Source organism: Schistocerca serialis, chromosome 4 (assembly GCF_023864345.2).
Source record: "Schistocerca serialis cubense isolate TAMUIC-IGC-003099 chromosome 4, iqSchSeri2.2, whole genome shotgun sequence".
In the NCBI taxonomy this organism is placed as follows: Eukaryota; Metazoa; Arthropoda; class Insecta; order Orthoptera; family Acrididae; genus Schistocerca; species Schistocerca serialis.
In genome coordinates this window covers 81,660,858-81,673,867 of record NC_064641.1, presented here as the reverse complement: position 1 = coordinate 81,673,867, position 13,010 = coordinate 81,660,858, and the positions used below count along the sequence as shown (strand labels likewise).

General features: G+C 38.5%; 1 long non-coding RNA gene across 1 annotated transcript in view; it reads left to right on the top strand.

Annotated features, from left to right (window-relative positions):
• LOC126473242 (uncharacterized) overlaps positions 1 to 13,010 on the top strand; it is a 218,221-nt gene that overhangs the window by 190,651 nt on the left and 14,560 nt on the right. The window contains exon 3 of the long non-coding RNA XR_007586423.1: positions 11,786 to 11,823. This is a non-coding gene — a long non-coding RNA (uncharacterized LOC126473242). The remainder of the gene's footprint in view (positions 1 to 11,785; positions 11,824 to 13,010) is intronic.

The following is a 13,010-nucleotide window of genomic DNA, read 5'->3' as shown; positions in this document are numbered from 1 at the left end:
GGTTTCACGCGCGATTCGGCGCCAACGCACGCCGCTGCCGACAGCCGACAGCCGTGCGGCTATCCAAACTGAACCGGCGCACCAGCCCGCCTCCCTACAAGCCGCCTTTCTACTGGAGATACGAAAGCATATAACACGCCACAAACACGGACAAACGGCGCGCACATTTTTTGTTCACGACCGCTGGCTACACCAGTACCTGCTAGTCGATACGGGCGCGGACATCATCACAGGAGATTACAAGCTCTCGTCCATACAACTGGCTCAGTAATACCGGTAATAGGGACAAGCTCCGCGACGTTTTGACTACACGACCATACACCACGTCCATGGACTTTCTTTGTGGCCGAAACGGTGGAGCCGGTGTCCGGAGCGGACTTTCCGTCATTACCGCGTTGTTATAAAGTGACGGACTTCACCCTATAGGGGGCGTCTGCGGTGACAGTCTGCCGTCCACCACAGAGACTCCCCCCTCCACCGCTACACACGAAAAGATCACGGCCTACGAGAACATCTGCAAAGAGAACAACAAAACATGTTTCAGCAGCTACGCAGCCGCCATCAGGAACTGCACAGCCATCTGCAACGAATCCGGCAGCAACTACAGTCAGCCCGGCGCACCCGAGAGCCACAGGGTAACTATACAACCGCTAGCACGGATGCACAAGTTAGTACAGTGCCTGGGTTGAACAGTGACAGTGTTTACGCTCTCGCGAGCAGGTCGAATAGCAACAGAGTTTATGCTCTCGAGAGCGGGTTACCCACCGACAAAGCTGCCACCCCTGCAGACAGATCAGACAATAGGGTTCATTCCCCTGGACCATCCCTCCTACCAAACAAAACAGTTGTCGTAGTTATGGCCAACACCGTCCAAGAATTAATACGGCTCCGGGACCGCCCGTACGCCCCCTCCCCCCCTCCACAAACTCAAGGAGGCCAAGGCAGCCATTGAAGAATTTAAAGAGTTCCTCCAGGACGGCATAATCAGACCTTCGGACAGTGCATTGGCACCACCTATCACGTTGCGGCCAAAGAAAGATGGTACATGGCACCTCCGCGGCGACTACCAGAACCTCAGCGCCAGAATGATTATAGCTATCACACACGAGTTGGCAGGGGCAACCATCTTCAGTGTACTGGACTGTAAAAGAGCGTACTCCTAAATACCTAATACCTACGGCCCCAGGGGACGGTCACAAAACAGCAATTACCACTCCATTTGGTTTATATGAAATCCTTTTCATGCCATTGGGGTTGAAAAACACAGCACGGACCTGGCAAAGATTCATTGATGGGTTGTTTTTCAATGTGTCATACTGTTACTGCTATTTAGACAATTTAATTATATTCTCAAAATCCACAGAGGAACACGAACAACACTTGCATGGAGTATACAACAAGCTGTCAGTACACGGGGTGGAAATTAATATTGACAATTGCCAGCTGCGACAGTTTTGTATAACATTTGTTAACCAGCTAGTCGACGCAACAGGCATATGGCCGACACAGGACAAAATTGAACAGGTCACTAACTGGTCCCCTCCCACAAATTACCATCATTTGAAATTTTGGCATTGGATCCTTATTGATTTCAATTATTCAATTTTTATTGAAAAACTTTAAAGGTTTGGAAATGTAATCATCTTCACTAACCACTACTAAAGTATTTCCTTTGTCTGCCATTGTTATAATAGCTTTACAGCATTTTTAATTATTTTGAATTTGTTGTTTCATTTATTTTTACTAATTTCTAATTTACTAAAATGTGTATGTTTAGTAGCAACTTAAACATCAACATTGTAAAACGTGAATTAGTCATCTGTAGTATTGAGCAGTTTTGAAAAAGTTAAGAGACATTTGGTTACTTAAAAATAGATGCAACTTACACATTTCTCAATTTAACATTTTTTTTTTTTTTTTTTTTTTTTTCCCCCATCTCTTAAAAGTGCTCCTGATTTCTGACTTCATCTATAGAATGCTGCCCTTATGTTGCACAAATGACATAACATAAGAGTTGACCTTTATATTAATTTTGTTTTATTTTGATATAATATGTTTAGCTAAGCACTGTTTATTAAAAAAATTTCATTTTCAGTTTCATGATATTGGTTCTTATCCCTCTTAATTACTAACTTGATGTGATAAGCGATGGATGGAGCATCCAGTACTTGATTCATAGTCCCTCTACCCTAATCAGCAGTCGAAGTTCATGCATCTTTGATACCTGCCCTGTTCAGTGCCACTACGTGCCATCGTGTGTATAACTTATTTTAATTTTGGTCATATTTTACACATCTTACATTTACTGATATTAATAGATGTCTCTCTAAATCTAAATTGTACTTACTTTTCAGTCATATGGTCTGAAAATAGTCACTATTTGACCAAAACCAGTTGCCATTTTTAATAAATACTCTGTTGCAATCGAGACTATTTTAATTTTAAAACATTCCATTGATATAGCTGTTTTATTCTACAGAAAATGCTTTCAAAAATTGGCCATTATTTATTATATTGTAATTTCTCCAATTAGATGTGTAATGATTGAAATCTTCTGCAGCTGTTATTGCATGCCTCCTGTATGTTGTTCTAGGAACAGAGACAATCAGCTACTTGTGGAACTGAGTCTGGTAGATGGATACAACTAAAACTTTCACATCCTTTCGAGTATTATTCTTGCCTAAACTACCTCTTTTACTTTTTTCCAATTATTATCTACTGAGATAAACACACCACCTCCAGTATTGTAGGACATGCCTTTTCAGGAAACACTTAGATTTTCTCTGCGCGTCTCGCTTTTGTAAATTTCTGGCATCGGCCAACTCTCACTACAGAGCAGTATATGTGCACCCACAGCTTTTTAATAGTGCTTCAAATCTCTCGGCATCTTTCCATTCTACTGTGAATGCTACTATAATTTATTACTAATACAGTGCTGGTCGCAAAATGTTTCTTCTGAAGGTAGAGCTTTCACTTAATTCCAATGAAGTCTCCAAATTGATGCAGTTGAATATAGAATTATCTTGGGATTCATCACTTCTCGAAACCTACGTAAGTTGAGGCATTCATTTCATGTCAGGTACCTTTTGATACTATAAAATATTGCTACTGTGACCTCAGAAAATAATGAACAGTGTGTTGCTTTATTAAGCACCAAGATGCAGTAATCAAATTTGTGTGTGTGTGTGTGTGTGTGTGTGTGTGTGTGTGTGTGTGTGTGTGTGTGTGTGTGTGTGTGTGTGTTTTCATTATTGAACATAATTCTAGACCTAAAAATATTTAAAAATAACACCAAAATTTTAGAAGCATCTCAAATTAAATTAACTTTGCCATATGGCATAAGATCTGATAGATGCAGACTTTTATTTCAGTGTACTTCATTCATTTTCCAGGTGGACAAAACACAAGTTATTCATTATCTCTTATCTCAGCAAAGCATTTTATTGTTGAGGGAAGCTTGAAATTCTGGGTGGTGGGTATTCAACACATCACACATGATATTCACACTCTTTCAAAACCTGTCACACATCTGAAATATTTATGTATCAGAACATACAAAAAAGTATTTAATTTCTGATTACAAATGCTGTAATATTCTGAGATAAGACACATTAGCAAGTATGGAAATTCCTAGATGGAAAAATACTTAAAATAAGGGAAAGACAACCAGTTACATATAGAGGATTGGTGCGCGACGTACAGAAATATGTAATAGAAAATGGTTAACACAAGTTTTTGTGTTACTGTGTGCCACACACAAATCCTACATTGATAAGTGGAAGCTTGTCCCATATTTTAAGTAGTTTTGCAAGAAGAATTCGTGAATAGATATAAACTTCAATTTCTCTGTATGACATGTAAAGTAAATACTGTTTCAAAAGATGTATCCAGTTTCTCAAGACTGCATTATCTACATGAATGAAGACGGAAACTAGGGTTACATCCTGACTATGCCATAGGACTTCAGAGTTAAAATATCTGATTTTATGAGGTTGTCCACATGCAAAACACTGGACATAATTTTTACGATTATGTTTTGGATCAAAGTTTTCACTTACTCTATAGAAATGTTCAGTGTGCCCTGTATCAGACACACACGTCCCGTAGTTCGTGAACATGTCTGAAGTTACCGCATTCAGTGCTGTTGCTGTGCACCCCTGGAGTTCACTCAAAGTTGTTGGAAGGGAAGGCATGTGAACAAAATCTCACAGACACCCCCCCCCCCCCCCCCCCCCCCCCAACGCTCTCCCGCCAGAATAAATCATACTCTGTGAAACCAGGTGACCTCAGGAGGCAATGGTGCAGTACTTTGTTGAGACAGCTTATTGTAAAAAATGCTCTTATATGCAGGTGCCAGTGTGGTGGTTCTCCTTCCTGTTGGAAAATGAAATTTTTGACATGTTCTGCAATTGTGTAATGAATGAGTGAACTAGCTGCACCAGGTAGACTCCTACCAGCAACATCATAAGCAGGCAATCAACAGCTGGTGCCAAGATAGAAACTTGCTATCTTCATTTATTTGGAAGATGTCTTGTGAAGTCAGATGACTCTTTTTCAAAACACTACGTAGAGTGGAACACACAGTGTCAATGTCTGTCTTTCGTTAAATGACAGTCTTGCCCATTTTCTCGCATTATTGTGTGAATGTACTGTAGATTACTGAATGCAGCAGGCTAGTTGGAATTTCTGATTTACTTGCCAATTAATGAGATTTTCTAACTAAACCAGTTAATCAGATCTGCTCCAAGCCAGTTCCGAGGAGCTTGGTGCCTTCCATGGTAGTACCAAAGTTAACCTGAAGGAGACCACTAATCGGAAACTGGTTATCTTTGTTCCATGGCCAATTCAGCACTGCCGTTTTGATATTCTAATCTATTTGAAGCCTTACTTGAGTTGTGATACAGAATTTTGGAACCTTTACAGCAAGGTGATTCCATTTAAAACTGAGGCTGAGACATTTTTAAAAGTTTATTTTGAATTAAATTTGTCATAGTTTTCTGAATCTACAGAAGTTAAGTTTTTGTGTTATGAAAAAATTATCAAAGCTACAAAAATGATTTGATGAAATACAGCTGTATGAAGTCGGCACTTCTGTAGATGAGGATGGAGGACAAAAAGTTTGTTTTTTATACTGGTGTATGTTTAAATTTAAGTTGCAGCCATAGTTGTTGTTTCAGTTGTTAAATTTCAAAAGAACAACATTATTTTTCACATGAACTTCAGTTTTTTAAAGAAAGGTAAGATATTAAGTATGCAGCTCATTTACAAAAACAGTCATGCATGTAGTGTCCCACTGGTGACAAACAACATGAAAAACTTATATTCTGTCACTTAGCAATATAGGAAATCTGTTGATTTTAACTTAGGAGTGAGAAACCCAATGAATAACATATAGTGACACATAAAGGAGTTTTTAATGCATAAACAACCACATGGTGAGCAGTATGTAGGAATCTGTCTTGTAATAACAGGACCCTGTTTACCCATGAACATCTCTGGCATTCGGGTAGCACCTTGGTAGATGAAGAGAAGGCTTAACGCTCTGTTTTGTACCTTCTATAGTGAGTTAATGAGCATGTTAGCAGCACTGTGCCACATTGCAGTGGCATACTCCAATACTGGCCTTCCAAGGGCCAGGTGTATTGTAACTCCACAGTTTGTGGTGACATTGAGTTGTGTTTTAGGAGGGGGTAAAGTGTTTTTATTTGTCCCATCACTTTCCCCTGGCCTGACGGATGTGTGGTCCCCATGTGTGATGCCTGTCAAGGGTCCCATGTATGTATTTTCTGGTTTGTGACCATGTGGTTGGACCTCCCATGATATGGACCAAAAGTAAATTCAGAGGAAGTTTTTTTCCAAATGATAATCGGAGCATGGCACTTTGCCGCATTCGTCGTCAACCTCTACCTCCTAGCCCAGGCTCAGAGCTTGTCGCGTGCCTGTTGCAGATGATGTCACATGATGTGTGCATTTATACTGGATATAAAAAGTGTAGTATTGTTGTTGTATAATGCCAGTTCAACCCTCAGTGTTCTTGCAGTATCAAAAGTGAATGGAATATACAGCAGTGGCCAAGTAAGGACCCTTGTGACACACCTGCCCTGATTTGTGTCCCACCCATGACAGTCTTTTGGTTTATTACTGAATTGTAAAGAATTTAACACTTCTTGTCATTTTTTAGTTATATTGGTTGGTGTAACAAGTGTTTTAATGGTTGACACTAATTTTGACCCACTATTTATTCAGATAATGGGAAAACAATGTCAGCAAAGCATAATAGCCAACTTCAAGAAAAGTTGCAGAAAGATGTCAGCAAATACAGTACCCACAAAGGAAAAGAGAGAAAACAGGATAGAAAAAGAGGGGGAAACATGAAGATAAAGGCATCACCCTGTTGAAAAATTTCTAATTGCACATCTGGAAGAAAAAGAAGGTGTAGGCTTAAACCAAAATCTGTACTGACTGAAAATGGGTTGGAGACCTGTGCTTTCCAGATATGATCACACAAATGTCTTCAGGCCATCAGTAAAGCTGTTTCATGGACAAAGAAGGAAAAAGCCGCAGTTCATAATAAAAAGTTTACATGGAAAGCCTGCCTAAAGAGGTAGAAAGCAAACTTTCTTAGAAGACAAGAAAATTTCATCTTGTGAACTTACAGGTGATAATCTGCTCAAAATACAAAACTTTTCCGCAAGCCATAAAATCAGCAGGCAGTTACCTTGTATCACAGGTGTCAAGTCTGTTGTAGGCCCAGCAACTGGGAAAATAGCCTGCAGAAATATTACATGCATGTGACAGTACAGGAAACTTTTCTTTTAAGGAAGCATTTCTTTTTTTATTTAAGTAAGAATATTCAGATACTGAAATCAAGTTTTTCAACTTAAACCCACTGCACATCTCTCATCCATACAGACTCTGGGACAAGTGATGAACAGTCATATTTTGGGGATGTACAGATATAAAATCTTGAAGTTACAGGGTCAGAACCAGTTCTCTAAAAGATCTTTCTGAGAACATTTATTGTGTTCAAGTTTCAAACTGCAAGAAAGATATCAGCCAAATACACATTTTCTGCAATTGCACAGAGGGCTCAGGGAAACTGAGAAATACGGATTATGTATATGAGATCTGGTAAGGACTCAGTGAAGATATTCAAAGTTGACAAGGAGGATGTATCCTACCTTGAGTTTAAATATCTTCTGCTATTCTCTCAAGTCCAGTCATCAAACATTTTAGGAACATCTTGTACTATGAATTTTCAGGAAATTTAGACACTTTGATAGTGGATGTAAAGTAATCTGCATAGTTTTTGGTGGCACAGTTTTTAAGTTAAAATAATTAGGTATTCAGGACTTCAAAGTAATACTGTACTGATATGTAGCTTATTTACAGATAGCAAAACTTTCCTACAAGGACGTTTAAATAGGAAGTGAGGTCTAAATGTGTTGATACAAACTGTTGCGTCACCATACAAATTTTTCAGTCTTCCGTGAAGGCAAATGGGTGTTTACCTTCTGCATTCAAGAATTATATCGCAGAACATTGTCTAATACCACCATCGATGTCAGTCATTTGACAAGCGACTGCGGTACCAACATCTGTTGACATTGAAGTTACTATTCCAGTGGATTGGAGAACCAGCTTTGTAAAATAGCACCAAATTCAAATTTTTCACAGAAAAAAAGTTTATTTAAGGAGAAAACAAAATTTGGACACATTACTTTTTGACTGACCCCCATGTTGTAATAAAATTAATTTTAGCTAGTACCAACAGATTCTACTTCCCATAAGTCTCACTCGTGACTATTCCCCGTTCTATGCATGATGATTTCTGATTGCAATTTTTATAAGTTAATATTAATTATGTTACATTTATTTATATATAATGGCGTAGGTATAATTTTAATAGAGTGAATTCGAAGTTTTCAAAAGAAAATAAGGGCTCATTCTCAGAGCCCTTGTAAAATGTTGGTAGGCATTCAATGTTATGTCCCTTTGCTGTCCCACTCATGACTAGAATTTAAAGATGATCAAGTGTTAACTTTGTAAACTTCAGATATTCTCATTTAAAGGGGAGGTAAAACAACATGAACATGAGTCAGTCATTACTTCATTACTATTTATACTTGTTGTTGTATTAGCTTTTGATCATTAAAAAACATAACACAACTGTTCCTGTCGTGACAGTGGAATCACCCAGGAAAATTTATCATCAGATTCCCTCCTCTGCCTAATCGTGTAGGAAATCTCATACGCTTAACTTCTATTGTTCATAAAATTACAGGTTCCTTATATTAATGTGGTATTCAAATAATGCGTACCACACATTTAGAATTTTTGTCGGATATGCTCTTCCTTTTTTTTTGTACGTCAAATTTTCAACATTATGCAGAACTTCTTATTGCAGCTTGTCTGATAACCAATATGATAGTAAAATGACAATTGTTTCCTCTCTATGAGCTACTTCCAAACTGGCTAAAAATGAATAACACTTCCCAACTGTCTCTGAATGGGAATACTGAAACATACCCCCCCCCCCCCCCCCCCCCCCCAATACCAGGCACCCAAACAAATGTAATCACTGGGATCACAAATGTGGAGTGTGAATATTCCATGAACTAAATACAAGGATTTCTGTTCCTGCAAGGGGCAGTGTGGATATGTAGGATGTCACCCTTTCTTAAAAACTAACTTTATTTTTCCGTTCATAATCGTCTCCACTCGTAACTGCTTGTGTACACATCACTGATCTATTTACTAATTCTTTGTTGGTGTATCTTTCCAGAATCAATAACTATGAAAGTTCTAGGGCACAGCACAAATAAATAAAATTATTGCGGGTAAAGTTCGTATGCTCTTCCTAAAAGAGAAAATGTTAGTCTATCAGTTTCCAGTTGGCACTCAGTATTATGAGGGCATTCAAATGAAAACAGAACACGTACCACAATGGGATCATGGAATGGTAGTTCCATTCAAAAGTAATCATCAGACCATTAAGACATTTATCATGCTGGGACATGAGATGATAAAGTCTTGTTTCATAGAATGTGGTCGGCCGCTGATGGATTCCACAACTTCACCCACTTTTGCACTTCCTTGTCTGACTGAAGCTGACATCATCCATGTCTTTCTTCAGGTCACCAAAGATGTAAAAATCACGGAGTTGTAGGTACAGGCTGTATCAAGGATGTTGCAGTGTTTCCGAATCAAAACACTGAAGTGTAGCCTTTGTCTGCCTTGTATTGTGGGGGGCGAACATTATCATGCAACAGGATGGTTCCGTCTGACAGCATTCCAACATCCTGATGCCAAATGTCAAAACCAGCAGTGGAAACATCCCACATTTTCACCACCAAAGAATAGCAAAGCTGTTCACACATTTTATGGAAAAGTCATAATGACCTCCTTCAAATGCAGTGGAGCTCTGCTCATGAAGTTGCTAGTGCCTGGAATTACAATCAGTGCGCAGCGCAATGAAGACACTTTACTGAAATTGTGATGCATCATAAAGTCAGAATGCCTGCCCCCACACTACCAATCAGACTAAGGCTACGCTTCAGCTGTTTTGTTTGGAAACACTGCAGCATCCTCCTTACAACCCATATCTTCTACTGTGTGATCCTCACATCGGTGGTGACCTGAAGAAAGACATGCGTGGACTTCAGTTTCTGTCGGACGAGGAAGAGTAAATGTGGGTGCAGCTGCGGACCCCATCAGCGGCTGACCGCATTCTACGAAACAGGAGTTTGATCGTCTCGTCTCCCAGTGGGATAGCTGTTTTAACAAGTGTGGTGATTACTTTCGAATGGAACCATTCCATGGTCCCCTATCGGTGTGTGTGTGTGTGTGTGTGTGTGTGTGTGTGTGTGTGTGTGTGTGTGAGAGAGATTTTCTTTCGACTGCCCCTTATTCATGAACAACTCACAGTAAACATATGAAAACATTGGAAGTCTGAAAGGCAAATTGATTTAAGTCTCAGTTCCTCAATGATTTCCTTTATGAATTGTATTCTGTCATGTCCAAAACGTACCGCACAAACACTCGGTGCAGAATCTTGAGTCTGTGAATGCACTTATCGTGATAAATCCAAACTTGTTTTAAAGTTCACTGATTCCAACACTGGTATCTGAGGCAAATGTCCTATTGACACAGGAGTCAATGTCACAACTGTACCAGCAGCTCTGCCTTGACTCACCACAGATTGAACAAGCACTTAATTGCTGTTTTGGTCACAGTGTAAAGTCATGGTGTAAATCAATGTCACTTAAGAGTTTTTCCAATTGGGACTGTGTCATTATATAGTAACTTTTCCTATTTAGGTTTAATTTCTAGAGAATCTGAGAAAAGTGCGTCATTCTACTTCAAGAACTGTGCTCAAAATAATGAAAACTGTGCAACTCACAAATTGACCGTTATGGAACCATATGATAGAAATTTGTTTTAAGCAGACCATTGACAACATTTTTTTGTCAGTTTGTACAGTTTCCTCAATTACACAATAAGGCAGATGCCGGAGGATTTCTACTGTATATTGAATTGAAAGGATAATTGATGAACCATAAATTTCTTGTCTCTGGCTGTCATTTGCAGAGGACTCACAGTATTTGAAAAACAGAAAATAACTTGAAATCTGAAACTTGGTGGCAGATTAAAGTTGTGTGCCCAACCAATATTTGGACCCAGGACTTCTGCTGTTCATGAGCAACTTCTCTACCAGCTGAGCTAGTCAAGCAAGACTTACAACCATCATCACTGCTTTACTTCTTCCAGTACATCATTTCGTACCTTCCAAACTTCACAGAAGTTCTCCCGCTAAATTTGTGGGACTAGCTCTCCTGGAAGAAAGGGTACTGTGAAGGCATGGCTTAGCCGCAGATTGGGAAGTTAGATGAGGTATGGCAGAAGAAGTAAAGCTGTGAGGACAGGTTGTGAGTCATGCTTGGGTAGATCAGTTAAAGTCCTGGTCTGGCACACAGTTTTAATATATCGGTAGGTTTCAGGGCAGCACATGTGCCATTCTGGAATCTAGAAAGCTACTTGTACAAAACTTGTGAAAGTACAAGTTCTCTAAGTTTTTCTTAGTCCATATCAAATGATGAGTTCATTATATGCAGTGCATGATGTCATAAGGTGGTGAGTGCACATCAGGCCCTACATCTAACTTTGGCTATGAGAAGTACATCTCAGCTTCCTTGACACTTTACAATATGTTAATGATCATGAAAGTAACAGTATAGCTAATGTTGAGGTGGTGTTCGTACACCCATTTACTGGCCGGTGACGATCTTATACAATGTACAACTGGGTCTAGGAACATCCGCTGCAACTGTTCCCACTCTTCTGGCCCATCCTGTTGCTGTTGTCAGTGAAACAGTACTTACCATCTCTGATTATACCATTGCCATGCAACATTCCAAATTCCATTTCACAACATGAAAGGAGTGCTCTCTTTTCAGTGTGGTAATCAAGCTACTTTTAATTAATTTTATTTTGTGGGTGCTAAATTACTTCATTATGTCACAGTCAGACACCTTTGCTTGTATTGTAATGGTCCATTGTACATTGGTTTTGGGTGGAGAGAAAAGTCAGTTTGATCTCACAAAAAACTGCATCATCTGATTGTCTCAGAATTTGTTGAATGCTTTAATGAAAAAATATTTGCTGCATTACAAATATTATTATGTACAGTGTGTGGATGCATGCCTACTTGCACTTGTGCATCAATTCTGTGACAACTGAAATATTGTTTCATACATTGTCTAATGTTTGTAATATTCTTTTGCAGACCAATCGAGATTCATGGGGTAAGGCAGCTTATTAGAGGTAAGCCCAATTCATTAGTTCATTTTTCTTTATTGATTCCCATACTTTCACACTTACTTGCTTTTGCCAATTACAAATCACAATTGTTCTTTTTCAAAATAGTGTGTTAATCATTAATTTGTCAATCTTTGGTTGCAAATAACATATGATTTACATTCTGTTACAGTGTTGTTTATATTCTTTCTTATGTTCAGCATGACTCAGTTGTTACTTTCTGGTTTGAAATGAAACATTACAGCATTTATTTTCAACTAGACACAGTTGACATCAGCTTGCAGATGTTCTTTCATAACAATAGTAGCAATGTAATTGCAGTCACTGTGTGTTTTGTTTCAGATAGGATTAATAGTAATCTTTTTGAACTAGTTTCTCAATTGTGAGAAGAATAGCTTATGTTGTCTAATTGTGTCTGAGCAATAAGCATTGCCAGAAGAGAATGTGGACTGGAGTCAACATAAACACGTCAGTGAGCTGTTTGGTGCCTTGACTTTCTTCATTTCACAGAGCGTGATAGTAAACACATTCTGCCAAAGGAAAAAAAGTTTATGGTAGCTGCATGCATGAATATAACCTTTTACATTGTAATAGAAACTGTGAAGCTGTTAAACTAATAAAGCAGTTATCTATGCATTACATACTGACACAATGTATAGTTGTTTTATGAAACTGATTTTATAGTCAGAGAAAGTGATGCAGTAACATGTATAATTTAGATTATATATGCTTTGTAAATCTGTCTAAAATATGTGACTTAAAATGTATGTAAACTTAGTTTATCGATTTTTGAAATGGCGGAGGTACTGTGAGGCTTTGATTGTAAAAGTACTGACTTCACACTTTATTTACTGATGCTATAAACTGCCCCCCCCCCCCCCCAAATCCCACCCACCACACATTACTATCATACCATTTATTTCTATCACAAACGAGTATAATGTACAGTATATTACAAGATGTGTGTGAAGTAATCGAATAAAATAACCACAGTAGAACAATGTGACAAGTTATTGTTGTTGTATATTTCATTTTATGCCTTATTGCTATTATTATTTATTTTGCGATTTCTGAAAACAATTAGCAGAGAGTGTATTTGTTATGAAAATATGGATATTAACTTTTCTGTTGTTTTGAACTTATTTTTCTGTGCAGGATGGATAGTTGTTGCACCATTAATCTACCCACAATAT